Source organism: Schistocerca americana, chromosome 6 (assembly GCF_021461395.2).
Source record: "Schistocerca americana isolate TAMUIC-IGC-003095 chromosome 6, iqSchAmer2.1, whole genome shotgun sequence".
Classification (NCBI taxonomy): domain Eukaryota; kingdom Metazoa; phylum Arthropoda; class Insecta; order Orthoptera; family Acrididae; genus Schistocerca; species Schistocerca americana.
Window position 1 is genome coordinate 392620097 of NC_060124.1, and position 25362 is coordinate 392645458.

Genomic DNA, 25362 nt, shown 5'->3' on the forward strand with positions numbered 1-25362 from the left:
GGACATCAAGAAGGAACAAGACAAGGACCCTGCCCTAGTGTTATTGAAACAGAAATGGATAGACAGAAGACACGCCACCATCAGGCAGTTCTACCTCTTGCGGAAAGGCATAATTTTCCACCGAAATTATGCCAATGACACTGAATGGGGGGTATGCATCCCTGAACACCTAATAAACAAGGTTATATGGCATACTCACCTCAGCTATGGACACTTCGGACCACGCAAGTGCAATCTCAAGCTAAGGACCATGTGTTACTTTCGAAACATGGAGCGTCGAATACGGAGGGTACTGTCGGTGTGTAAAGACTGCCAAAAGGCTAAGCACACCACTGTGAGCATGCAGGCACCATTATACCCAATCGTACCGACCAAATTAAGACAATTAGCAGCAACAGATTTGATGGGACCTTTGCCAAGAACAAGAAGAGGATATACTTACGTATTAGTGTTTGTTGAACTAACGTCCAAATACGTTACCTTTACGCCACTGAAGAGGGCGACAGGACGAACTGTATCACGAGCCCTAATCCGGGATTTCCTACAACAGGTTGGTCATGTGGGTAAAATTATTTCTGATAACGGGCCACAGTTTAAGTCAAAAACTTGGAAGGAGACGTTGCGTCGATGTAAAATTGATCCCATTTTTATATCTTCGCACCATCCGAGCTCGAATGCTGCAGAACGGGTTATTAAAGAACTCGGAAACTTGTGCCGGTTGTACTGTAACAAACAGCACACGACATGGGACGTTTTCCTTAAAGACTTCCAGGAGGTGATCAATGAGGCACCCCATGGGATAACAAAATTGGCACCCATTACAGTACTAAAAAACCGGATTCCTAAGGACTTGATAACCAAGGTCGTAAACTTCCCACCAAGATCGCGAACGCAGCACCAAGCCATAGTGGATTTGGCTCTCAAGAGGATACGGGCTGCAGCAGAGGTCAGGAAGAGACGTGCCGACAGGGGAGCTCGTCTACGACACTTCCAAATTGGACAAAAGGTGCTCGTTAAGTCTTTCCGACTTTCGAACAAACAAAAAATGAAATGCCAAAAATTCTATTCTGTTTACAACGGCCCGTACCGTATAAGGAGAGCAGCTCATCACAATGCTTATGAATTGGAGACGCTGAAAGGAAAGAAGTCCATAGGACTCCACCACATCTCTCACATAAAGGAGTTCGTGGAATAGTAGTAGTGTAAGTGGTGTACATAGTAGAATGGGCAAATACATGAACCTTGCTATAGTAGTAGTGTAAGTGGTGTACATAGTAGAATAGGCAAAGATATGAACTTTTCTTCGGGGAACAACACTCGTCGCATTAATAGATTAAGATTGTTAATTAAAGTAATAACACGCTGCGTTTTCTCGCATAAGAATGTACTGCTGTTAATTTTTGTCTATGTTCGGGATCTCCTCTGTCGTTGCGATAAGAGGCACTACCTTTCCATTAGCAATGTTTTTGTCCTTTCCTATCTGGTGTCCATGTTAAGGGATAAAGATGAGTGACGAGACGTCGCACAAACGGGCGCATACAAGAACGTGCTCTTAGAAGCGTTCTGAGAAGTCGTGATACGCTCCATAGCGGCCACAGCCAGTTCGTGAGACGTTCATACCAATGCTTGCAGGCACGCGTCAGTGCACTGCAAGATTGTGGTATATTGCGTGATTTCGAGGATGAATATTGGCAGTATAGTTTTTGCAGAGCTGCGCCAGCATCGTTGTCTTGCAAGTCGGGGTGAACCTGTGAGCGTTTGACTCCAATGGTGCCCTAGACGGTAGAAATGCGGGCATAAAGCCTACCATGCCAATGTGCTGGTTGGGGATTTAGCATGCTGCTTGCGACTGTCACAGATGAATAACCAGTGACTCATACTAGGATATTCGTGACATACTGTGTAGCTGGCGTGTGGTGGGCGACTGAATCCTCAACAGGAACCAGACTTGGCTGGGTCAAATTACATTGCCTCTGGAAAGGTGCGCTTTCATTGCTAAGACTGCATCACATACAAAATTAAGTTCAACTATAAATTTATTGTCTTGTATAGCCATGGCTAACCCAGTCTCCGGAGTTTCAGTGAGGCGTAATGAAAACTTGGATGTCATGTCGTACGGCGCGCACATCACTGTCGTCAATAGCGGAGAGCAGCGAGACATCTCAACGTAACAGTAATTATGTAAGAGTGTTGTATAATGTAAAAAAAAAAAAAAAAAAAAAAAAAAAAAAATAATAATAATAATAATAAGAGAGTACCATATACTAGGATAAATTAAACTTTAGGATTTTACAATAACTAGATCCTTAATATTGTGGCGGTTTTCTACCACAAGTGTTTGGCGCGCTTGTTAAGATGCTATTTTTCAGGTCACCAAACCACAGACCCGAGATGGAGGGACGACGGGCGAGCGAAAGTAGCATAGTTGCATGTTCTTTATAGCACAGTAAAACTTAGACCTGCATAACAACATAATTTAATTAAAAGACATAGAGTGTAGATCGTTGGCAAATGGTAGTTAATTCTTGAGCATGTCTACTGTCGGTCTATATAATTAATAGTAATATAAGTGCGGGCCCGCACATTTAGTTGTTCATCCATTACATAGCATCAGTTATCACACACCATGTACAATACTGAGATCGGTCTCTACACAAACATCAAGATAAATTATTTCCATGTCTAGATTAGATACACCAAGATAGCTACAGATAAATAACTACAAAATTAAAATTAGAGTGTCTGAAATGACAGACCATCAATGTATCGTTATGTAAATTTATTATAACATAAAAGGTCATGGGGAAAAGTGAGGCATAAGATTTTTGTAAGAATTGTGCAGATGACGGGGATCGTGGCAATGCAGAGGCCAGCCGGAGCAAAAACAAGAGGTCATCGGCTACCTGCAGAAGAGAGCGTCAGCGCGCCACCTGACGTGAAGGGGGCGAGAGCATCCGGTCCTACAAGCTGACAGTCACCGGGCTCTATACCTGAGGGATTAGGCGGCAGACAGCCCTCGCCGGGCCACAAGTGAAAGTGAGGCTGGTCGTTGACACTGACACGCGACCCACACGCGACAGCCAACTAGCTCTCCGGACGCGGCAGCCGTTTGGAAGGATTCCCTGCGGCAGACCACGTTGTCGTGAGTACACGAAGAAGATCACATATGGTGTCATAACCGGCGTCTCATGTGCCTCAGGACAGAAAGGGACGCTATATACTCACCTGTTTGGGTTTTTACAACTCACTAGCATTGGCCGATCTGCATACACAAAGCAGCATCGTGCCACACTAACAAATGTATGGTCTCATTTCTAACTTCTCCTCTCTATTAGAGAGCAGTTTTGGCAATCGTCGCTTCTAGTTCGATCCTGTATGGATGACCTCACACACTTGTGGAGTCACTCCACGTGCCATCATCCCTCGTCGATCTGCAATATTGGGAAACGTAAAGTACTGTCCAGCGAGAGAAGAGACCTAGACTAGTGATGTATCCCAACAAGTAGACCTCAGAGACAATTAATCGACGTGAGGAGGGCCTATCACTGTGTCTTCCTACCGTACTGCCGTGATCATATGCGTGGGTCTGACTTCAATCTCAGCAGCGTACTGCAGACGCTCCAGCACTCCCTATTGCTGTTGCAACAACGTAGCAACAACACCCGACGTTTAGCCCTATGTGATGTCAGTACTGTGGCCCCATCCCAAAAGTCCCCCTCCAATGCTCAAGACATGGAACCACGTGCATCAATGCATATGACTCAACATACCTCAGAGAAACTAATGAATTTGTGAAGTGCTTCGAACATTTCTAACAATGTGATTTAGTGCCTCAGTCTCAGCACAGTCGTGAACAGTGTGCAATGTGCACGCACAACTTAATGTCCCTTGAACCTTGTTTTTTTTCTTAAATTTCTTTCTCAAGTGTTGTTTTTTTGTAATGTATGCTATACCTTGTATGTGTTTGTGTTTTACACTGTAATTCTTATTACAAATTACTGTATTGTTCTCCACACCATGTTTTTTTTTTTTTTTTTGTATTTTGTATTTATTGTTGTGTGTATGCAAACAGTGTGCCTGAAGTCCCCATAAACTGAAGCAGATACCACCACTGTCATTGTGAATGGACCATCAGTTCAGGGAACATTTTGTAAAGGTTATTCTTGCTGCAGGGAGACAGAATGAATCGGAGGTTGTAATTAGATTCTGAAACCTCACAAAGAGACTGTTAACTTAAATAATATCATGTGTGAGTGAGTTCAGGTTAGGTTAGTGATTAAAATTGTTGTAACATCTTGGGCATTTAATTGCGGAGCACTCCAACTCTGATTGTAAAGAATAAATTGCTCCATATTTGGCTCACATGTCCGGGCCATATTTAGAGAGTGAATGTCTGTGTGAATCGGTGTTTGGAAGGGGCTCCCTGGGTATGGATGTGTGATGTGAGTGTTAGTGTTCCATATTAGGAAGGTGAAGTTGGCTCCATCATAAACAATCCTCCCTCTATGAGCTGCATTTTTCAGTTGCAGTGATTTTCTTTATAGAGTGCGGTATGTGCAGCCAGTTTGCGAGATTGTTCTTGGGCGATTGACTCACTACCTTGCTCCTAAGTGAGCCAACCGCTCACCAATTACAATCTAAAATGGCGTAGGGGCTATGAGAGGTGGCATGAACCTCCTCTCATATTTCTATCTTACGATTCTCCTCTCTAATTGCCTGCGGTGGAAAGTTGCTATTCCTTCACACGCGGACTTCCCACGCAGCGTCTCTCGTCACCCGGGTGGTCCAGTGACAGGCGGGCTCCGTCTGACTTTGAAAGGATAAGCCGACAGGCGTGAGGGGGTCGAGTGAATGCTTTCCAGACACCGACATTGTCAAGAGGCACACCCACAGGGCCAGAAGTAGCGTCTGGGCTAGAGGTTCCGTTACTTCGCAGAAACGTAGCGATAACACTTTCTGGCGGGCTACCAGCGAGGCGTGGGAATGACTTGTGTACCCAGGCAGCTGTGGCGGGAAAATTCCAGCGCTTTCTGCAAAATAGTAACTGTGATTGGCTTGCTCAGGGCATAGCTCTGTGACGTAGCAAGATCGGCGCAGAAATTGGCGCCAAGAATCTCCATTGGTGGAATGGTAGCGTTCCGGCAATGGAGTGGAATTTTCCGCCGGTTTTCGAGTTGCTGATTGGAACGTTTAACCACGGCCACTGTCGTGGGGGCGGGAATGTTCTGTGTTCGGTTTTGTACGGGTGCTCTGGTGGGTAGTTGGCTCTCGCCTTTCGGTCGAGGACGTCGAAGCAACCAGCCAGCGGCTCCGGTACGGCAGATCGTGTCCTGGGAGTCAAGAAGTCGGTTTGGTAATGTATGTCCGCAGCACCGGCAGATAGGGATTTTCCTCGGTGACAATCAGAGCTCAGCAGAGCGCGCCTGTTCGTCTTTTTCTAACTTTGTTCTGTCTTGGGTAGCAGCAATTAATGTTGGGTTGGCTATGTGTTTTCTCTAAGAATTGAGTTGCTAGGAATTGGCTGCACATATCACTTCGTCATAATCCTCACAATCTAGTTTTAGGGACAACTTCACTTTCACAGCGTTTGTTTAAGTATCCAATTAGAGCCAATTTGATGTATTGTTAATGTTTCATGTGTTGTTGTTTATTATTTTGTGTTTAGTCTTAATAAATCATATTGTTATTTTGGACAGAACTTTCATTCTGTTAATAGGTAGAGCAACCACATCATTCCTCACTATGTTAATGAAACCTTCGCTTAATTAACTTATTTATCAAATTAAATTATTGCAGGTGCCAAACTCTCTTCTACTCCACTGGCAGGGTTGATTAGAGTCAGTTCGCGTATTTTTTTTTATCCTTGTGCAACAGCAAAAGTTAGAGCTAGAATAGGGGGGGCTCAGAGCATCATGAACATATGTAGATTCTAGAAGAATTGAGTGTTAAATACACTGCTAGCCCCGGCACCTCGCAAGTTCACTCATTCCCAACTACTGGATGAATATTGTCTGGGTATTCGCGCGCGGTGAATTACACTGGCTCAAGACTTATACACAGTTTCTGACTGTATTACTTGTCGTATTGCGGTTAACCTTTAACATAATAACACTATACCTCTTAATGAGTAGATTACAACATTTAGAATTTTTAATTCCTTCTGTAATTGTGGAAAATAACACTTTCCAAGCGCTTGGAAGCCTTCAGGTAATCAACCTGAAAGTGGAAGTGCGAGCCTTCAATGGGGTTAGCCATTTAGTAATAGAGATTTCCTTGTCTCATATCCTCAGCAACGTCTCGTTTAATTCAATTATACATTATATTTGTTTATAGTAATACACTCGTCTTGACCACAAGTATTTATTTCATTTCTTTCGTCCTCAAGCTTTTCGCCATTAAACTATTTTCAAACGAGCAATACGCTATTGATACAAAGTACAGCGCCCAACTTAATCGTATTGAGCATAAATGCAGTTGGCTTCCGATGTAATCACATTAAGCATAAATGCTGTGTCTGCTTATGCTTAATACTATTGAGTTGGGCACGGTACTTCGTATCTGAAGGATATCGTTCATCTGAAATTAGATTAATGACGAAACGCATAAGGATGAAAGGAATGAAAAAATCCTTTTGGTCAAGATGAGTTCAGTCGCTGCATCAAGTGTAGGTTTTCTGCTGGTTCTCTTCCATTTCGCTTTAGTTTCCTGGCGCCGTGAATTCCCTATGTACAACAGCACCACGCGCAAGCTGTCTCAGGGAGCAACCTCATTTGCACGGGCGCCTGCAAAAATTGTGCAAGGGGTGGCGATATTTGAAAAGTGTCACTTTTTTTTAATAATTGATCGGTGCATTTGATGAAGCATGATGCCCAGTGAACAAAATTTTTGAGGAAGTACACAAAACTGGTCGAATCTTAATCGTTTGATAGCTATTTACTTAACATATTTTTGACGACATATTACTTTAATACTTAAAAAGATGGACACATTTAATTAGTACACCAAACGATCATTTTTGCCAGTGTTATTACAACTATGGACATCAAATTTGTTAATTATCTACAATAATATCCTCATATGATTCAGCCAACCTTGTGTTAGAGAATGAAGTTAGAAAATGTATGTAAAAGAAGTTTCTATTTGAATATATATAACCAGCAAAAACTTCCTTTTTATTAAAACACGAAATAGTTTTTTTTCTTTTTAAAAACTCTTATACAACTCTCATGCTATCAGCTGTAAAACTTCACATCTTATCATTTTCATGGATGTAGTAATTACTTTCAGTCCTTCTATTTTTTTTATGTTGTCTGCCGTTGTTCACGTTCAGCAACATCAAAATGTGTTTTGAAAGATACATTCTTTTGTGTTTGGGTAAATAATAATCAGGCTACATAACATTTCTAGAAATGTGTGACAACTCTGCAGTATATTAATAGTCTGTATTCAAGAATCACACACCCCCCCCCCCCCCCACCCTCTCCCATACCAGTGCGGACCCATGTGCACCCTTGTAAAACAAAGTGGAGAAGCATGTGATCTACTCCAAGGCTGCGGTCAAAGGAGCCTCGATATCGGGGAACTCCACCGACTACCGACATCGGCCGAAGAGGGCCGATCTTTTCTAATTAGCACACCACTCCGTGTGTGGTCTCCATGCGGCCGATCTCGTCTCCGGAACGTACCGATTTTGCACGAAATTCAGTAAAATTAAAATAATTTTGTTTTCTTGGGTCGAATCGGGCGATGTTTGCACTTGTAAAACATGGATTGTGATGAGTTTTTCAGTTTAGTACTACAAAGAAGGGGTTTATCGCATCCCTAGAATGAGAAATAGAGTAACAGGAATATGTCTCGAAATCTATGCCTGATACGCACACTATGAAGTGTACATAGTGTGCATAAACCTATAAGTGTGCTACCTTTTTGTAGATGTCTGCCGATATAACAGCTCGACAGGTCGGCTATTGAGGAACCAAGGAATTCAATTTGATAACGGAGGAAAATGTGGTGTGTGTGTGTGTGTGTGTGTGTGTGTGTGTGTGTGTGTGTGTGTGTGTGTGTGTGTGTGTTGGGGGGGGGGGGGGAGGAGGGGAGGGGTTAAAGGCGGGCACGGGAGGTGAACATTGTAGAGGGAGAGGAATGCTTGGGTACAGACAGCAGTTTCAAACGGATGTAGGCTGCAGTAGTTGTGCAGAAATGAAAAGGCGTATACAGGATTAGCTAGTGTGGAGAGTTGAATCAAATCACTCATCGGAATATCATCGGAATAAATACCAGGAGAACTACAAAACGCAATCTGCTTCAATTACAGCATTATTTTTCTGTCACACGATTGGCACTCAATGACTAAAAACACTGTCACCCTTTAGTAATCTAAGGTATGCTTCCAGACCGAATGAAATTGGAACGACCACATAAAACCAGTTGAACTATAGGGTGATTATCGTGGGGAGAATATTAAGGAAACATAGTGCAGTGATTCTCAAATATTGGATGAATATGGTCTGGGTATTTGCGTATGGTGAGTTCAACTGTATCAAGACACGTACACTGTTTTTAACTATAATATTTGTCTTGCTGTGTTCAATCTTTAACATAAGATTATACCTCTTAATGAGTTGATTATCACAGCATTTTAAATTTTTCAGTTCGGTCAATAATTATATGTAATATAACACCATTCGACCGATTCCTGGTTGTTGCTCCTTATTCTTGGATCTTTACCACGCCAGGCATGGACCCGAGGTGGGTGGGGATGGGGAGAGAGGTTTGGAGGGGGTGGGGTAATGAACTCCCGGCTTCCTCTCCCCCTCCCCCTCTCCACATACACCTCCAAGAAACTTGTATTTACACATTGTGGTATATCAATCTCCAAATTTTAAAGCTAAGGCTAAGTCTAGGAGGATAATGTTACATAAAAACTAAGAGTCTCTAAAATGAAAAGGAATTCTCGAAATTACAACAGATGTTTAATGCAGAATACTTTTCAGTTGGTTGCGTGAGTGAGCGGCGACGTGGATATGCTCGCGGCCTTGACCCAATACTTTCAAGTTGGGTAAAAGGCGTACATTCACTGCTGGCCGTAGCTGCTGCCAACAGCAAAGCCTTCTGTCCACAGGAAGAACCAGCAAACAACACAAATCAGAGTAACGCTATACGGAAAGCGAAAGAACTTCCATTAAGAGTTTAAAAAAACATTAGCAAAGAACAGAAAGGTTGAGCTTCCGACCGTAGCTGTAAATGGCTGAAAGAAACAACAATCCCCTCATTTATAAGTTCGCTTATCTACAGTCTGCCGGCCTTTGTTCACAATCCTACTACTACGTGGAGTACTGATAATGGTGAGTATACGATTCGATTTTACGAGTATATTGTGTAAATTGTGAAGTTCGTCGAGGTAGAAAAAATTTGTTAGTGTAGTATTTCGTAAATGTTAGATCTCAAATTTTCAGACACTTACTTTTCAGATGCTATATTTCTCTGAATAGCAATTTGCTTGGACGTTGTGTTAAAGCGATGTACTAAGGATTTGCGTGCCTATGGAACATAGTCTCAGCTGTGCGACTGAATTCGTGATTCCCTGTCAGAAAAGTCACAGTTCATAGGGTCACAGTTCGTAGTAACTGACCGAGAGTTGTGTAAAGCAGAAGTTATATCTAGCGTTCTCCAACGAAGAGTTATAGGCCCCCTGCTCTTCCTAATCTATATAAATGACTAGGTAATTGCTCTAGGATGTATTTATTGCTCTCTTTTATTAGCCCACCTCCTCCTTCCTCCGCTTTCTGACCAGCTACCCATCCACCCTCCTTCTTCTCACCCTAGTAGGAGGCTTGGTGGTTCTTACTCGTGTAGTATTTCTTTCCACATCGTAACTAACGCGTCTATGAAATTTGATTGAAGTTGTTCCAGAGGTCCAGGACGAAATTTTTATTCGTGGCTTTGCCCACGTAGGCACATGACAGATATATTTCACATATATTTAACACATCGCGCTGCAGTTTCATTTCCACGCCGCTCAGTGTTTATGACGTGTATCCCTCGAACTATGTACTGCACAGTGATACAATTTTGCAGTTACATCCAGGGTATATGTGGCTACGGTCTATGTGGTACGAACAGAGTTAGTAGTAAAGAAGCAACAAATTAAAACATCATGGATTATGCAGCAGTTTTCCAAGTTTCTCAGTATTTGACGCCATAGATCCCGGATTACACTATGTCATCAAAAGTACCCTGACAACCCCAAATACATATGTTTTTCATATTAGGTGCATTGTGCTGCCACCTACAGCCAGGTACTCCATATCAGCGACCTCAGTAGTCAGTAGACATCGTGGACAGCAGAAGGAGGCGCTCCGCAGAACTCACGGACTTCGAACGTGGCCAGGTGATGGTGTGTCACTTATGTCATACGTCTGTACGTGAGATTTCCACACTATTAATCATCCCTAGGTCCACTGTTTACGATGTGATAGCACAGCACAAAAGCGTACAGGCCGACCTCGTCTGTTGACTGACAAAGACCGCCGACAGTTGATGAGGGTCGTAACGTGTAATAGGCAGACATCAATCCAGACCAACACACAGGAATTCCAAACTGCATCTGGATCCACTGCAAGTACTATGACAGTTAGGCGGGAGGTGAGAAAATGTGGATTTTGTGGTCGAGCGGCTGCTCATAAGCCACACATCACGCCGGTAAATACCAAACGACGCCTCACTTGGTGTAAGTAGCATAAACATTGGACTATTGAACAGTGAAATACCGTTGTGTGGAGTGACGAATCACGGTACACAATGTGGCGATCCGATGGCGTGTGGGTATGGCGAATGCCCAGTGAACGTCATCTGCCAGCGTGTGTAGTGCCAACAGAAAATTCGGAGGCGGTGGAATTAGGGTGTGGGCGTGTTTTTCATGGAGGGGGCTTGCACCCCTTGTTGTTTGCGCGGCACTATCACAGCACAGGCCTACACTGATGTTTTAAGCACCTTGTTGCACCTATTCATAATGCACGGCCTGTAGCGGAGTGGTTACATGGCAATAACATCTCTGTAATGGACTGGTCTGCACAAGGTCCTGACCTGAACCCTACAGAATACCTTAGGGCTGTTTTGGGACGCTGACTTCGTGCGAGGCCTCACCGACCGACAGTGATGTGTCTCCTAAGTGCAGCACTCCGTGAAGAACGGTCTGCCATTCCCCAAGAAACCTTCCAGCACCTGACTGAACGTAAGCCAGCGAGAATGGAAGCTGTCATCAAGGCTAAGGGTGGGCCAACACAATATTGAATTCCAGCATTACCGATGAAGGGCGCCACGAACTTTTCAGCCAGGTGGCCGGATACTTTTGATCACATAGTGTATGTCTTGCCAATGATACATTTTAACGGCATATGTGGATTACGTTCTGCGAAATTCTCTGCGAATAGAATTAGTGGCAAAGAAGTAATAATTTTAAACGCCATTAATGCGGCAGATTTTGTGTTTATGACGTCATATCTCATGATCTTGTGATATAATTTTGATTGCCATCTGTGGTATACGTCAATACCGACTGCAAAATATCACGAATACAAATAGCAGTAAAGAAATAATAAGTTAAAAAGCCGTGCTTCATGCTGCAGTTTTATTGCATGAACAGCGAAAATGTAGCGAGCGATAATCCTTTAACCTTTCATCATTTTGTGGAAGTTGTCAACGAGAAAAAGTTTAGTAAAGTTTTCAAAGTAAGTCAAATTTTGTTCCTGGTCACTGGGGGCTCTCATTCTCCAATACTGGAAGACTAAAATAAGGGTTTTCGCGCGTCGTGGGTTACACTTCGTTTCCACCCCCCACCCCCATCCATTTGTCGGGCAAGTGGTTCTTAACTCCACAGCAATTCTTTCCAGACACTAAATGATAAGTGTACCAAGTGTTGTTGAAATCGGTCCAGCGGTTTAAGAGGAGATGTGGAACATGCATACATATACATGTACATTCATTTTTATAACATGTATGATTTGGGAGACAATTTGAGCTGCCATCTTAGACTGTGATTATGTAGACTTTCCCGGCGTATTAGTATATCAAATTCTTGTCGGGTTTCCAGCCGGATCAAACTGTCATCTGAGCACAATATTTCAGCGGTCCACCTGGCCGCCATCATCAGGTGAGAAAAGCTACGCTGCTCTCGCCGATAACTGATTCCACCCGTTTTTTTTTTTTTTTTTTTTTCTTTATTGTGATTTTAACACCTTATACAAAGGCGGGCTGGCAGCAGCACAATACGCCGCTCTTCAGCCTTGAGTGTTACAACAAGGAGTACATAAAGGTGGCACAGAGTAGACAGTAAAAACGGTGGGCAAAAAAAATGTAGACACTAAAAATCGAAAAAACATGGAGCCGTTCACGCTGGACGAGAAACATCACTAGCACTGGGCGACACGATGCACAGAACATGGATGATGGCGACGGCACGTGAACGGTGGGGGCGTGACGGCGAACAACACTACACACAAACGAAGGCACACACACGAAACACTGGCGGCGATGATCTCCGGCGCGCGAATGTTCACTGAGCGTGTACGAGTCCGGGGACCTGCCAAGAGAGGAGGTGGAGGAGGAGGAATGGGAAGGGGAATGGGAGAGGGGGGAGCAGAGATGCCATGGGCAAAGGAGAGAGGGGGAGGGAGGAAGGGGGAGGGGAAGCCCGGTGGAGAGGGGAGGAGGGAGGGGGGAAAGGAAAGAGGAGGGAAGGGAAGGGAGGGAGGGAGGGTGCCTAAAGGAGAGGACACAGGAGGTGGGGGGGAGGATAAAAGTTGATAAGAGGGGTAAATGGAGTGGACGAGGACATCATCAGGGAGGGGGAGCTGGCGGAAGCCACCTTGGGAGAGGGTAAGGAGGGTGGAGAGATGGAGACCGGGTGGGACGTGGGAATACAGGCGCGGCAGCAGGCGGGGGTGGGAGAGGATCGGGGACACGAGCGGGTGAGGAGGATCAAGTTTACGGGAGGTGTACAGGATCCGTATCCTTTCAAGGAAAAGGAGGAGGTGGGGGAAGGGGATGAGATCATACAGGATCCGCGTGGGGGAGGGGAGACGGATGCGATAGGCTAGGCGGAGAGCATGGCGTTCAAGGATTTGGAGGGATTTATAGAAGGTAGGGGGGGGGGCGGAGATCCAGGCTGGATGGGCGTAACAAAGGATAGGGCGGATGAGGGATTTATAGGTGTGGAGGATTGTGGAGGGGTCCAGACCCCACGTGCGGCCGGAAAGGAGCTTGAGGAGACGGAGTCGGGAACGTGCCTTGGCTTGGATCGTCTGGAGATGGGGAGTCCAGGAGAGGCGACGGTCGAGGGTGATGCCAAGGTACTTAAGGGTGGTGTGAGGGCGATAGGACGGCCATAGACGGTGAGATAGAAATCAAGGAGGCGGAAGGAAGGGGTGGTTTTGCCTACAATGATCGCCTGGGTTTTGGAGGGATTGACCTTGAGCAACCACTGGTTGCACCAAGTGGTGAACCGGTCAAGATGGGATTGGAGAAGGCGTTGGGAGCGTTGCAGGGTGGGAGCAAGGGCGAGGAACGCGGTGTCATCGGCAAACTGGAGGAGGTGGACGGGGGGCGACGGCGGCAGCATGTCCGCCGTGTACAAAAGGTACAGAAGGGGGGAGAGGACGGAGCCTTGGGGCACACAGGCGGAGTGGAAAAAGGTGTAGGAATCGGTGTTATGGATGGTGACATAGGAAGGACGGCGGGAGAGAAAGGAACCGATCAGACGGACGTAGTTAATGGGAAGGGCAAAGGTTTGGAGCTTGAAGAGGAGACCGGAATGCCAGACGCGGTCATAAGCGCGTTCGAGGTCAAGGGAGAGGAAGATTGCGGAGCGACGGGAATTAAGCTGTTCGGAAAGGAGATGAGTGAGGTGAAGGAGAAGATTGTCGGAAGAGAAGGATGGCCGAAAGCCACACTGGGTGACGGGAAGGAGGCGGTGCTGGCGGAGATGCTGGTGGATGCGGCGGGTGAGGATAGATTCCAGGACCTTGCTGAAGACCGAGGTAAGGCTGATGGGACGGTAGGAGGAGATGGCGGACGGCGGTTTGCCAGGTTTAAGGAACATGAGGATACGGGAGGTTTTCCACAGGTCGGGGTAGTAACCGGTGGACAGGACTACATTGTAGAGCCTGGCCAGGGTGGAGAGGAAAGAGACAGGAGCTTCACGAAGGTGACGGTAGGTGGCACGATCGCGACCAGGAGCGGTGTTGCGTTTGGTGCGGAGTGTATCAATGAGATCCTGGGTAGTGATAGGGGCATTGAGTTCCGTGTGTGTAATGTTGTCCAAGTACTGGAAACCAGGAGCGAGGGGAGGGACAGAGGTGTCAGTTCGATCGCGGATATCCGGGAAGAGGGAGTAATCGAACTGGGGATCATCGGGGATGGAGAAAACATCGGAGAGGTAGGAGGCAAAGTGATTGGCCTTATTAAGGGTGTCAGGGAAGGGGTGATCATCGTGGAGAAGAGGATAGTAGGGGGAGGGTTTAGTTCCGGTAAGGCGACGGAAGGCCGACCAGAACTTGGACGAGTTGATTGGTAGGGTTGCATTTAAACGGGTGCATGTCTGTCGCCAGTTCCGGCGTTTCTTAGCCGCGAGCAAATTACGAACGTGTCGCTGGAGTTGCCGGTGGCGTCGTAGTGTGTCCGGGCCACGCGTGCGGAGGAAGGCACGGTAGAGACGACGGGATTCATGGAGGAGGAGAACGGCCTGTGGGGGTAAGGTAGGACGGTGGGGGTGGATGGCGACAGTAAGAACGTGGGCCTCCACGGCCTCAGACAAGGTCTGCTGGAGAAAGGAGGCGGCATGGGTGACATCGTCAGGGTGGTGGTAGGTGAGAGGGTGGCTATCGACCTGGGTGGAAAGGGTATCCCGGTAGGCATTCCAGTCAGCTCGGGAATAGTCGTGGACATACTTAGGGGGAGGATCAGTATGAGGATCGGGGCGAGGGCGACGACCGTCTGAAATGGTGAGGAGGACAGGGAGATGGTCGCTACCAATAGGTTCCAGGACATCCACCGTTATGCGGCCAAGGAGGTTGGGGGAGGAGAGGATAACATCAGGAGTGGAGTTGGATTCGGGACGGGTATGCTGGGGGATGGGGACGAGGTCGCCTTGAAGGGTGGAGAGGAACCGATGCCACCGCCGTAACTGGGCAGCGGAACGACTATGGATGTTGAGGTCGGCGGCGATCACGTAGGAGGAAAAGGTACGATCGACGTGGGAGAGGAAGTCGAAGGGAATAGGAACGTTGGGGCGGACATAGATGGTGGCGCAGGTAACGGTAAGGCCGGGGAAGAAGAGACTAAGGATCAGGTGTTCGGTGGGGTCGGGAAGGAGAGGTTGGAGCCGAACGGGGATCTGGCGGTGGTGACCAATGGCAACTCCGCCACGCGCAATTGGGAGGGGATTATCGGAGCGGTGGAGGAGGTAGGGCGAAGTGTGAACGGTATGGTGGGGTTGGAGGAAGGTTTCATTAAGGAGGAAGGCATCCACGCGGTGGGTGGCAAGGGTGTGCAGGAAGAGGTTCCTGTTGGCGGGTAGGGAGCGGATGTTGTTGAAAAGGATACGTTGCTGGCGCGCCATGATAGGGATTTAGACGAGGGTGTCAAGGCGGGAGAAGGTGAAATGGGCCTGGTTGTTGGAGTAGGTGGCGTACATCTTGAGTTGGAAGATGGAACGTGCAGCAAGGGAGATCTGCTGGAGGGTGTGAGGGCGCTGAAAGGGATGAACATTCTGGAGGACGATGGTAAGGAACCTGATGACGTCCTCAGCGGTGGGGGGGGGGGGGGGACGAAGGGAATTGCGAGGAGGGGTGGGGGCGTCCAGGGGACGGACAGGGACGCTGAGTTCAGGAGTGGTTGGAGGGGGTCGGGCTTTACACTTTTGGGAGTAGGTGGGATGGGGGAGATTGCAGGTATTGCAGGAAGGAGGGGATTGGAGGTTAGGGCACTGCCTGAGGAAGTGCGCTTGCCGACAATGCAGGCAGGTGGGGGCCTCCAGGCACTCAGCTGTGGGGTGCGCGTTATAGCGCAGACACCTCTGGCAGCGCAGGGATTGAGGAGGGGAATGGGAGGGGTCGACCTTGTACCGCTGGTTAAAAAGGAGGGCACCCTCCTTCAGGAGACGGTCAATGGAGGGGGCGTGCTCAGAAAAAACCCGCATAAGGCGGGTGGGGCCGGCAGCGTTATGTATGCGGCGAACCGCACGCACCTCCAAATGGGGATGCGCCTTGAGCTCCGCCAACACCTCCTCCTCCGTGATCACTGGACTAAGCCGAGTGATCACGGCGGTGAGAGTTGGCGGGCGACGCGGAGGTTGGGGTTGGCGGGAGGGAGGTGGTGAGGGAGCAGGGGTGAGAGAGGCATGAGGGCCAAAGCGGGTGACAGGGATGCGGGAAAGGAGGTATGTGTGGAGGGTTGGGCTGGGGGAGGAGATGAGGACCGAATCACGGTGAGGAGTGAGGAGGGAGATGGGGGCACCAGGACAATCCTGGCGAAGGAAGAGGGTGAGGTTCTGGGCTTCAAGGAGAGAGGGATCAGGATGGGAGAGGAGGTAGCGGTAGGAGGAGGGGGTAGAGGAGGAGGATGAGGGGGCAAGGACAGGCGGGGAGACATCCATGGCATCATGGGTGGGGGAAGGAGGACGAGGCGGAGCCTTTTTGGAAGCAGAGGAAGCAGGGGTGCAACTGGGGCGCTTGACGGCGGTGGAGGAGGTGTGGGGGATGGGAACAACGGGAATGTGGCGGGGAGGGGCAGGTCCCGGGGCCGGAGTCGGCGCCGGAGATGGTGACGGTGACGGTGAAGGCGAAGGCGACGGCGACGATGACGATGACGGTGGCAGTGGCGGTGGTGATGGCGAAGGTGACGGCGAGAGCTGGGCGTGGACAGTGGCCCGACGGGCCACCACCCGAGCCGGAGCTGCAGTGACAGACTGGGGGAGTGGGGGGAAGGGATCAGATCGAGAGGAGCGGGAGGAAGAAGCGGGAGAGGGGGCGACAAAGATAGAGGGTGAAGGGAGAGTGAGGAGAGGTGGGATGGAAGGAGGGGGGTGGGACTGGGCACACCAAGTTATAGTGGTGGAGGCGGCGGAAGGGGATGTATAGACGATGGCCGTGGTGGTAGTAGTGACGGTGGTGGTGGGGGCGGACATGACGACAGGAAGAAAAAACGCACAGCACGAAAAGGAAAGGACACAAACTGGGAAACGGCGAAGACGCAGACGGACGAGGACCGGCGAAGACGCAGACGGACGCAGACCAGGGTCGGACGACCAGGGCGGACGGCGGCGGCGACGGCGGCGGCGACGGCGGCGGCGGCGAGCACCGGCTGGCGGCGGCGGCGGCGGCGAACAGACGGACGGACGGACAGCAGGCGAGACGGACAGCGAGCAGGCAGGCAGGCAGGCAGGCGGACGGACGGACGGACGGACGGACGAACAGCTACAACAGTAAGCGGCGGGCGGGCGGGCGGGCGGGCAGACAGACAGACAGACAGACAGACACAATCTTCGAACGCGAAGATTCCAACCAGGGAGTAGCCCAGGCCTTGGAAACTGGCGCCTTCGAATGAGGGAATCCAACCCTCTGTCGTGATTCCACCCGCAAATGACTGCACCTTTATATGCATTGGAAGCACAACAGCGCATGCGCTAGATACAGTGCGCACGCCCTCAATGATTCCTGCTGCCCCCTGGCGTAAAAAGAGTTGCACCTACTCCGGTGGTGAATGCTTTTGAAAACGATATATCGTTACAAATGATTACTCATAGTCGGCCGGTTCAGATGCCGTTGTTTCTTCATGTCTGATAAAACAGTATTTCACGTTTTACTTAGCAGGTATCCATTATCACGATAAGTGATATTGTCTGCTAGTCTGATTTCGATAGATTCTTTTAAAACACAATCCCAATACCGAGAAGCATTTACAACTACTTGCGTCTCATTGTATAGCATCCTGTGTCCCTCTAAAAGGCAATGCTCAGCCACCGCAGATTTATCTGGTTGTAATAATCGCTTATGGTGGTGATGTTCAATAAACCTGTCGTTGACGGTACGAATAGTCTGGCCAATGTAAATTTTCCCGCACTCACACGGTAGTTTGCAAACGCCAGACTTCCTCAAACCTAAATCATCTTTGACAGAGCCAAGAAGTGCTCGAATCTTAGCTGGCGGACGAAAAGCACATCTGAATTCATATTTCTTCAAAAGTCTACCTATCTTGGCGGACACATTCCCAGCATCATCGTAATAAAATAAGAGAAATTGAGCTCTCACAATAATATTTAACTGTTCGTTTTCCCCGCGCAGTGTTCGAGTGTGGAAAGGAAGAGAAATAGCGTGGAAGTGGTTCGATGAATCCTCTGTCAGGCCTTGCAGAGTAGCCATGTCGATGTGGATTTGATGAATACATACAAATTCTTCTTCTTTTCGTTCTTATGCTTCTCGCTTCATGGATTATGCGATTTCACCTGTTCCAGTCAACACGTCCGATCTCACGTTACTATTATTACTATTATTGTACCAAAACATTTTATGTTTGTTATTGTTATTATTATAATCGGAGACACAGGTGCCACGATAACAGTAATCGTATTGAGAGACGCAGAACCGAACTAAGGATCCGTACCTCTCAAACAAGTTCGTTTCATAAGCCAGTACACGTCATGGAGGTCTTCAAAGAGCTCCGGCGGCAGACTCTTCAAGACCATGCATTGCCGAGAGGTTTGCCGCTAAAATTCCGAGAGCGTACCGCTCTGCTTCAAGAAGCTCATTTTTTCCGGCGTTTCAGTAGATGGTTAGGTTTGGTTCGGATTTGAAATTATGTACTGCAGTGAGCAGGCGGAGTTAGCCCAGTACTGCTCGGTACTTGTTTCTTACGACGCCCAGTGCCAACAATTAACATCAGTTTGGTTTTTAAAAGAGGAATTTTGTGCCGCCACTCAGTACAACAATCCCAGATTAATACAGTAATATTCGATTTAATGGTTTCTGTCAACAGGGACATCATTAAAGCAGGAAGAATTAACAGTAAAACTGAGTAGCGCTGTTGCATGATGGCCGCAGACGGAGTGGGACGGATCGAGACACGAGTGGTGGCACGTCGGGCAAAGAAGAAATCGAACAAGCGCTTACCCGTCCTTGAGTATCTGTTGTCATTATCGACTGCACTAGTGACTGACTGCAAGCAAGCCATGCTGCGACAGTATTAAGACAGCAATGTACAGAGCCACCTCCAAGAGGCTTTTCAGTTTCCATATTCCTAACACGAGAATATTTCCGTATTTTACACGGTTCTTTCTCTTTCGTAGCGTTTATAAAATCGTATGGAGTCTACTGTTTCTCATGATTTGGCAAATTTACTTCACTTTTTGTTTGGATGCCCTATCAGTGGCCATGGTCGTTACTTAAGGCAGGCAAATCACGTCCTGTACATCTGCATAATATGTACAGGGTGTTTCAAAAATGACCGGTATATTTGAAACGGCAATAAAAACTAAACGAGCAGCGATAGAAATACACCGGTTGTTGCAATATGCTTGGGACAACAGTACATTTTCAGGCAGACAAACTTTCGAAATTACAGTAGTTACAATTTTCAACAACAGATGGCGCTGCGGTCTGGGAAACTCTATAGTACGATATTTTCCACATATCCACCACGCGTAGCAATAATATGGCGTAGTCTCTGAATGAAATTACCCGAAACCTTTGACAACGTGTCTGGCGGAATGGCTTCACATGCAGATGAGATGTACTGCTTCAGCTGTTCAATTGTTTCTGGATTCTGGCGGTACACCTGGTCTTTCAAGTGTCCCCACAGAAAGAAGTCACAGGGGTTCATGTCTGCCGAATAGGGAGGCCAATCCACGCCGCCTCCTGTATGTTTCGGATAGCCCAAAGCAATCACAAGATCATCGAAATATTCATTCAGGAAATTAAAGACGTCGGCCGTGCGATGTGGCCGGGCACCATCTTGCATAAACCACGAGGTATTCGCAGTGTCGTCTAAGGCAGTTTGTACCGCCACAAATTCACGAAGAATGTCCAGATAGCGTGATTCAGTAATCGTTTCGGATCTGAAAAATGGGCCAATGATTCCTTTGGAAGAAATGGCGGCCCAGACCAGTACTTTTTGAGGATGCAGGGACGATGGGACTGCAACATGGGGCTTTTCGGTTCCCCATATGCGCCAGTTCTGTTTATTGACGAAGCCGTCCAGGTAAAAATAAGCTTCGTCAGTAAACCAAATGCTGCCCACATGCATATCGCCCTCATCAATCCTGTGCACTATATCGTTAGCGAATGTCTCTCGTGCAGCAATGGTAGCGGCGCTGAGGCGTTGCCGCGTTTGAATTTTGTATGGATAGAGGTGTAAACTCTGGCGCATGAGACGATACGTGGACGTTGGCGTCATTTGGACCGCAGCTGCAACACGGCGAACGGAAACCCGAGGCCGCTGTTGGATCACCTGCTGCACTAGCTGCACGTTGCCCTCTGTGGTTGCCGTACGCGGTCGCCCTACCTTTCCAGCACGTTCATCCGTCACGTTCCCAGTCCGTTGAAATTTTTCAAACAGATCCTTTATTGTATCGCTTTTCGGTCCTTTGGTTACATTAAACCTCCGTTGAAAACTTCGTCTTGTTGCAACAACACTGTGTTCTAGGCGGTGGAATTCCAACACCAGAAAAATCCTCTGTTCTAAGGAATAAACCATGTTGTCCACAGCACACTTGCACGTTGTGAACAGCACACGCTTACAGCAGAAAGACGACGTACAGAATGGCGCACCCACAGACTGCGTTGTCTTCTATATCTTTCACATCACTTGCAGCGCCATCTGTTGTTGAAAATTGTAACTACTGTAATTTCGAAAGTTTGTCCGCCTGAAAATGTACTGTTGTCCCTAGCATATTGCAACAAACGGTGTATTTCCATCGCTGCTCGTTTAGTTTTTATTGCCGTTTCAAATATACCGGTCATTTTTGAAACACCCTGTATATACGGTGCATGGCGGAGGATACATCCTAAGGTTGTAACTAATCTACTGTCCTCTTCTGTACGCCTACTCTACGAGTGGAAATGACTATCTTCATATCGTTAAGGTTAACCCGCTGATGACCGTCTTCAGAGCGGATGCACACGAATTGCCTGAACTCTTACGGGACTCGGTGGATTGTCTGCCGCGAGTAGTGTGTTTAATGGCAGGGGCACCACGAATATAGTGTGTGGACATTAAGTTGAGAACGTGGGTCTCATCGGGAGCGTACCGGCGATACTTCCCTGCACTCGCACTATCCCCTGTGCCCTCGGTGGCTCAGATGGATAGAGCGTCTGCCATGTAACCAGGAGATCCCGGGCTCGAGTCCCGGTCGGGGCACACTTTTAAAACTGTTCCCGTTGATGTATATCAACGCCCGTCAGCAGCTAATGGTCTTGATTTAATTATAATTTCGATCTACATATCTGTCTGTGCCCTAGCCTCTCTATCTTACTCTCATCATCCTTACAAGAGATACGGGCAACGGCCTTGCCGCAGTGGATACACCGGTTCCCATGAGGTCACCGAAGTTAAGCTCTGTCGGGCGTGGTCGCCACTTGGATAGGTGACCATGCAGGTTGCAATGCGCTGTTGCCATTTTTCGGGGTGCACTCAGCCTCGTGATGCCAATTGAGGAGCTACTCAACCGAATAGTACCAGCTTCGGTCAAGAATACCATCATAACGACTGGGAGAGCGGTGTGCTGACCCCACGCCTCTCCTATCCGCATCCTTCACTAAGGATGACACGGCGGTCGGATGGTCCTGGTAGGCCACTCGTGGCCTGAAGGCGGAGTGCTTTTTTTTTACAAGAGACATACAGTCTGTGAAGTAAGATCATGGTCGAGTCAATCAGTAGAAAATATTAGACAACAAACTACAACACATACATACATCATATACGAGCAACAGAAAAATGCAATTACACCTAATAATACTTCCAGTCACCCGCAGCGTCGATAATTGTTTGGCGCCTTCGAGGAATGCTTGAAACCACGTTTTCCACGAATTCACGTGGAAGAGACCTCCAAATGAGTCGAATTTGCGTCGACTGCTGATTCAAAGTGAATTTTGGTTCAAATGGCTCTGAGCACTATGGGACTCAACTGCTGAGGTCATTAGTCCCCTAGAACTTAGAACTAGTTAAACCTAACTAACCTAAGGACATCACAAACATCCATGCCCGAGGCAAGATTCGAACCTGCGATCGTAGCGGTCTTGCGGTTCCAGACTGCAGCGCCTTTAACCGCACGGCCACTTCGGCCGGCAAAGTGAATTTTGCTTTGCGCTTGACGCAGTGTTAAAAATGGGTTTCCTGAAAAAAGGTTGATAATCATTTTTTTCCATTTTTGGAGTCACTTAACCGATCGAGTCAGAAATGACTTTGATTTCCCCATATATTTAGACGCAGTGGCATGCCTCACTTTGGGTCCTCTGGGGTGGCTACAGAGAAACACAGCCTCAAAACGCGACGCGTTAGTTGCACTGATGTTTCTTCTCATGTATCTTAGGCAAGAATTCAGAGTAAACTAATGATTTATGGATATTGCATGAAGGAGAAAGGCTCCCTCTGTTCGGCTGTGAAAGAACTAAGGTGATATCTTTTACCGTCTGTGTGTAATGCCGACCATGCTTTTACTTAACGGACAGTACGACAGTGGCTCCGTGTGTGTGTGTGTGTGTGTGTGTGTGTGTGTGTGTGTGTGTGTGTGTGTGTGTGTGTGAACCGTGTAAACTTACTTCTGTGTCTGTTTTAAGCAAATGTGTATTGTATTTCCCGAGGCACGAATGGTGGACCGGACCAGCATTTGCCCATAAAGCGTGCAAAATTGTACTACAGTCAGGTTGATTAGTCTACCAGCAGTCGTTAATCCACTGCACGGATCGGATTTGGGTTTGTTTCATAGCCCTGTCCCGCAACTAGGATCCTGTGCGTTAAGTTATGCAGGTATGTGATATTGTACAAGGTGTTTATAAATGAATATCGGGGTTTTTAACACCTTGTAATATTTATTATATTAAACTTACAGTTATAAATGATATGTCAAATGAAAGAGCAACTCAGACAGTTTTACCAAGAACCTTATAAATGTTCAGTGTGAGCACCATTTGTCACACGGCACACATCAAGGCCGTAAGGGGCCCAATGACACAGGGCTTGTTTCGCATGGCCTCCACGTTCACCCGACCTAACGCCATGCCATTTTTTCCTTTGGGGCTTCATCAAGGATCGTTTGTACGTGCCTTCGCTACCAGCGGACCTCCCTGAATTAAGAAACCGGATTGAATCAGCTGTTGCTACAATTACTGAAGACACACTTCTCAACGTTTGGGAAGAACTCGGCTATAGGCTTGATGTGTTCCGTGTGACAAATGGTGCTCACATTGAACATTTATACGGTTCTTGGTAAAACTGTTTCAGTTACTATTTCATTTGACATATCATTTATAACTGTAAGTTTAATGTAATAAATATTATAAAGCGTTAAAACCCCGATATTCATTTATAAACACCCTGTATTTCTGTGTGAACCCTCCTCCTTCACTCGCCGGTAGGAGGCGCGACTCGTAACGATGTTCGTCCCCGTCGGAGTGACGTGGAACAGCACCTGTAACTCTAGTAAGAACACAACTCCTCTCGTGGTTTAGAAATATTCCGTACCTGTCCACAATAGTCTTCTCAGTTTGTGCGAACTGGTAAAACTGCAATCGTTTATTTTTTTTTTTTTTATGCCCGGTTAGATCCGTGATAAAATAAAATCTTGATTCTTGATTTCATCATTACGGTCGTTTTTCACATCATACATAGCGAGGATGAAATTTTGCTGTCTACTATTCCGTTGCGATGCCGTTGCTACGTCAAGTTATTAACAACGGTCCGACGTAACTCCAAAGATAACTTATGTAGGAGTAATTTTTTAATAGGCTGTAATACTGGTTTAAACTAACCACTTTTCATTGACCATTATTCATTTACTCACTTAGTCACTTAACATGTTTAAAGAGTCAATCAACTTGCATTAATACACATTGTATTATCCGTTTAGTGAATTTGGCGACACGTAAGATTTATCTTTCGACTCAGATTTTATTAAATCAGACTAAGAACAGCCGACCAGTTGCAAAGGATAAAGTAATCTTTACCTAGGTTTCAATAGATATAAATCTATCTTCTTCAGAAGACGGCCTGGGGACAATGAACATCGTAATATATATTAAGGTATGAAACTTGAGTCAAGAATAAAGTTTAACATATGTTAGGAAAATATTGTATTACAAGATGTGAGAAAGATTCTTGGTACTTACAGTATTATAACATGAAGTGATATGTCCTTATCGTTTAGGCAAACATCCGCATAGTTACATTAATCATATAAAATATAGCCCTGAAAACAGGGTTTGTCAAACAAATAAAATAGGTACATAGAAGTTGCAGAGCGCCTAAGCGACTGAGTAAAATCGGCCAGCGTAGTAGCACAGCGGCCACGGCAGGTGGCGCTCATGTCGCGAACTATGTGCCGATAGGCGTACTGAAGTAACATTTGAAACATCAATATTAAATGCGTTCTTAAATAGAGTGATAATAAATAAATTGGCAAGCATTTAACATTCCCGTTATGACATTGTGGGAGGTATAGGAACAATAACGTAGATACATACATCAAAAAGACAGGTGGCGCTTCCGCCGTGAGTTACATGCAGTGGTCTATATAGCCAAATATAAAGTTATATTACCATATTAGTGAAGCCCATAGAACGTATATAAGTCAAAACATCAAGAACAATCAGTAATGGCTTTTAAGAAAATTACGAGACCTGGTCTACAATCCAGTTACTACGTAATATAGAATAAGAGAAAATTACATGAGGGCCGCTGTAGTAGCAGCCGTACATCGTGAAAAGAACACATTATATAAACGGTAGTAAACTGGAAGATTTGAAAGTGCATTATAGCTTCCTGAGGAAATAGACTACTGAGGTTACTAGCATTAATGTTATATATTACACAGTACGGGTTTAAAGCCTTCGAAAAATTGTTTACAGGCAAGGTTCAACTGATCATTCAGAATATTGCCGTCTTTGAGCTCTAGATGTTTAAAAATAAATAGCTCTTCCCACAGATCTAGTCTCCGTCCTTTGACCTGTCTATGTAGGATAACCGTGTCTTCTAACTGTTTAGGCGTATGGCCGGTTATCAAGAGGTGTTCAGCAAAGGTAGAGTTGCGAATATTCGTTCCTTTTTTACCCAACAGATGTTCTTTATATCGTGTTTTCACAGCTCTGCCGGTTTGAC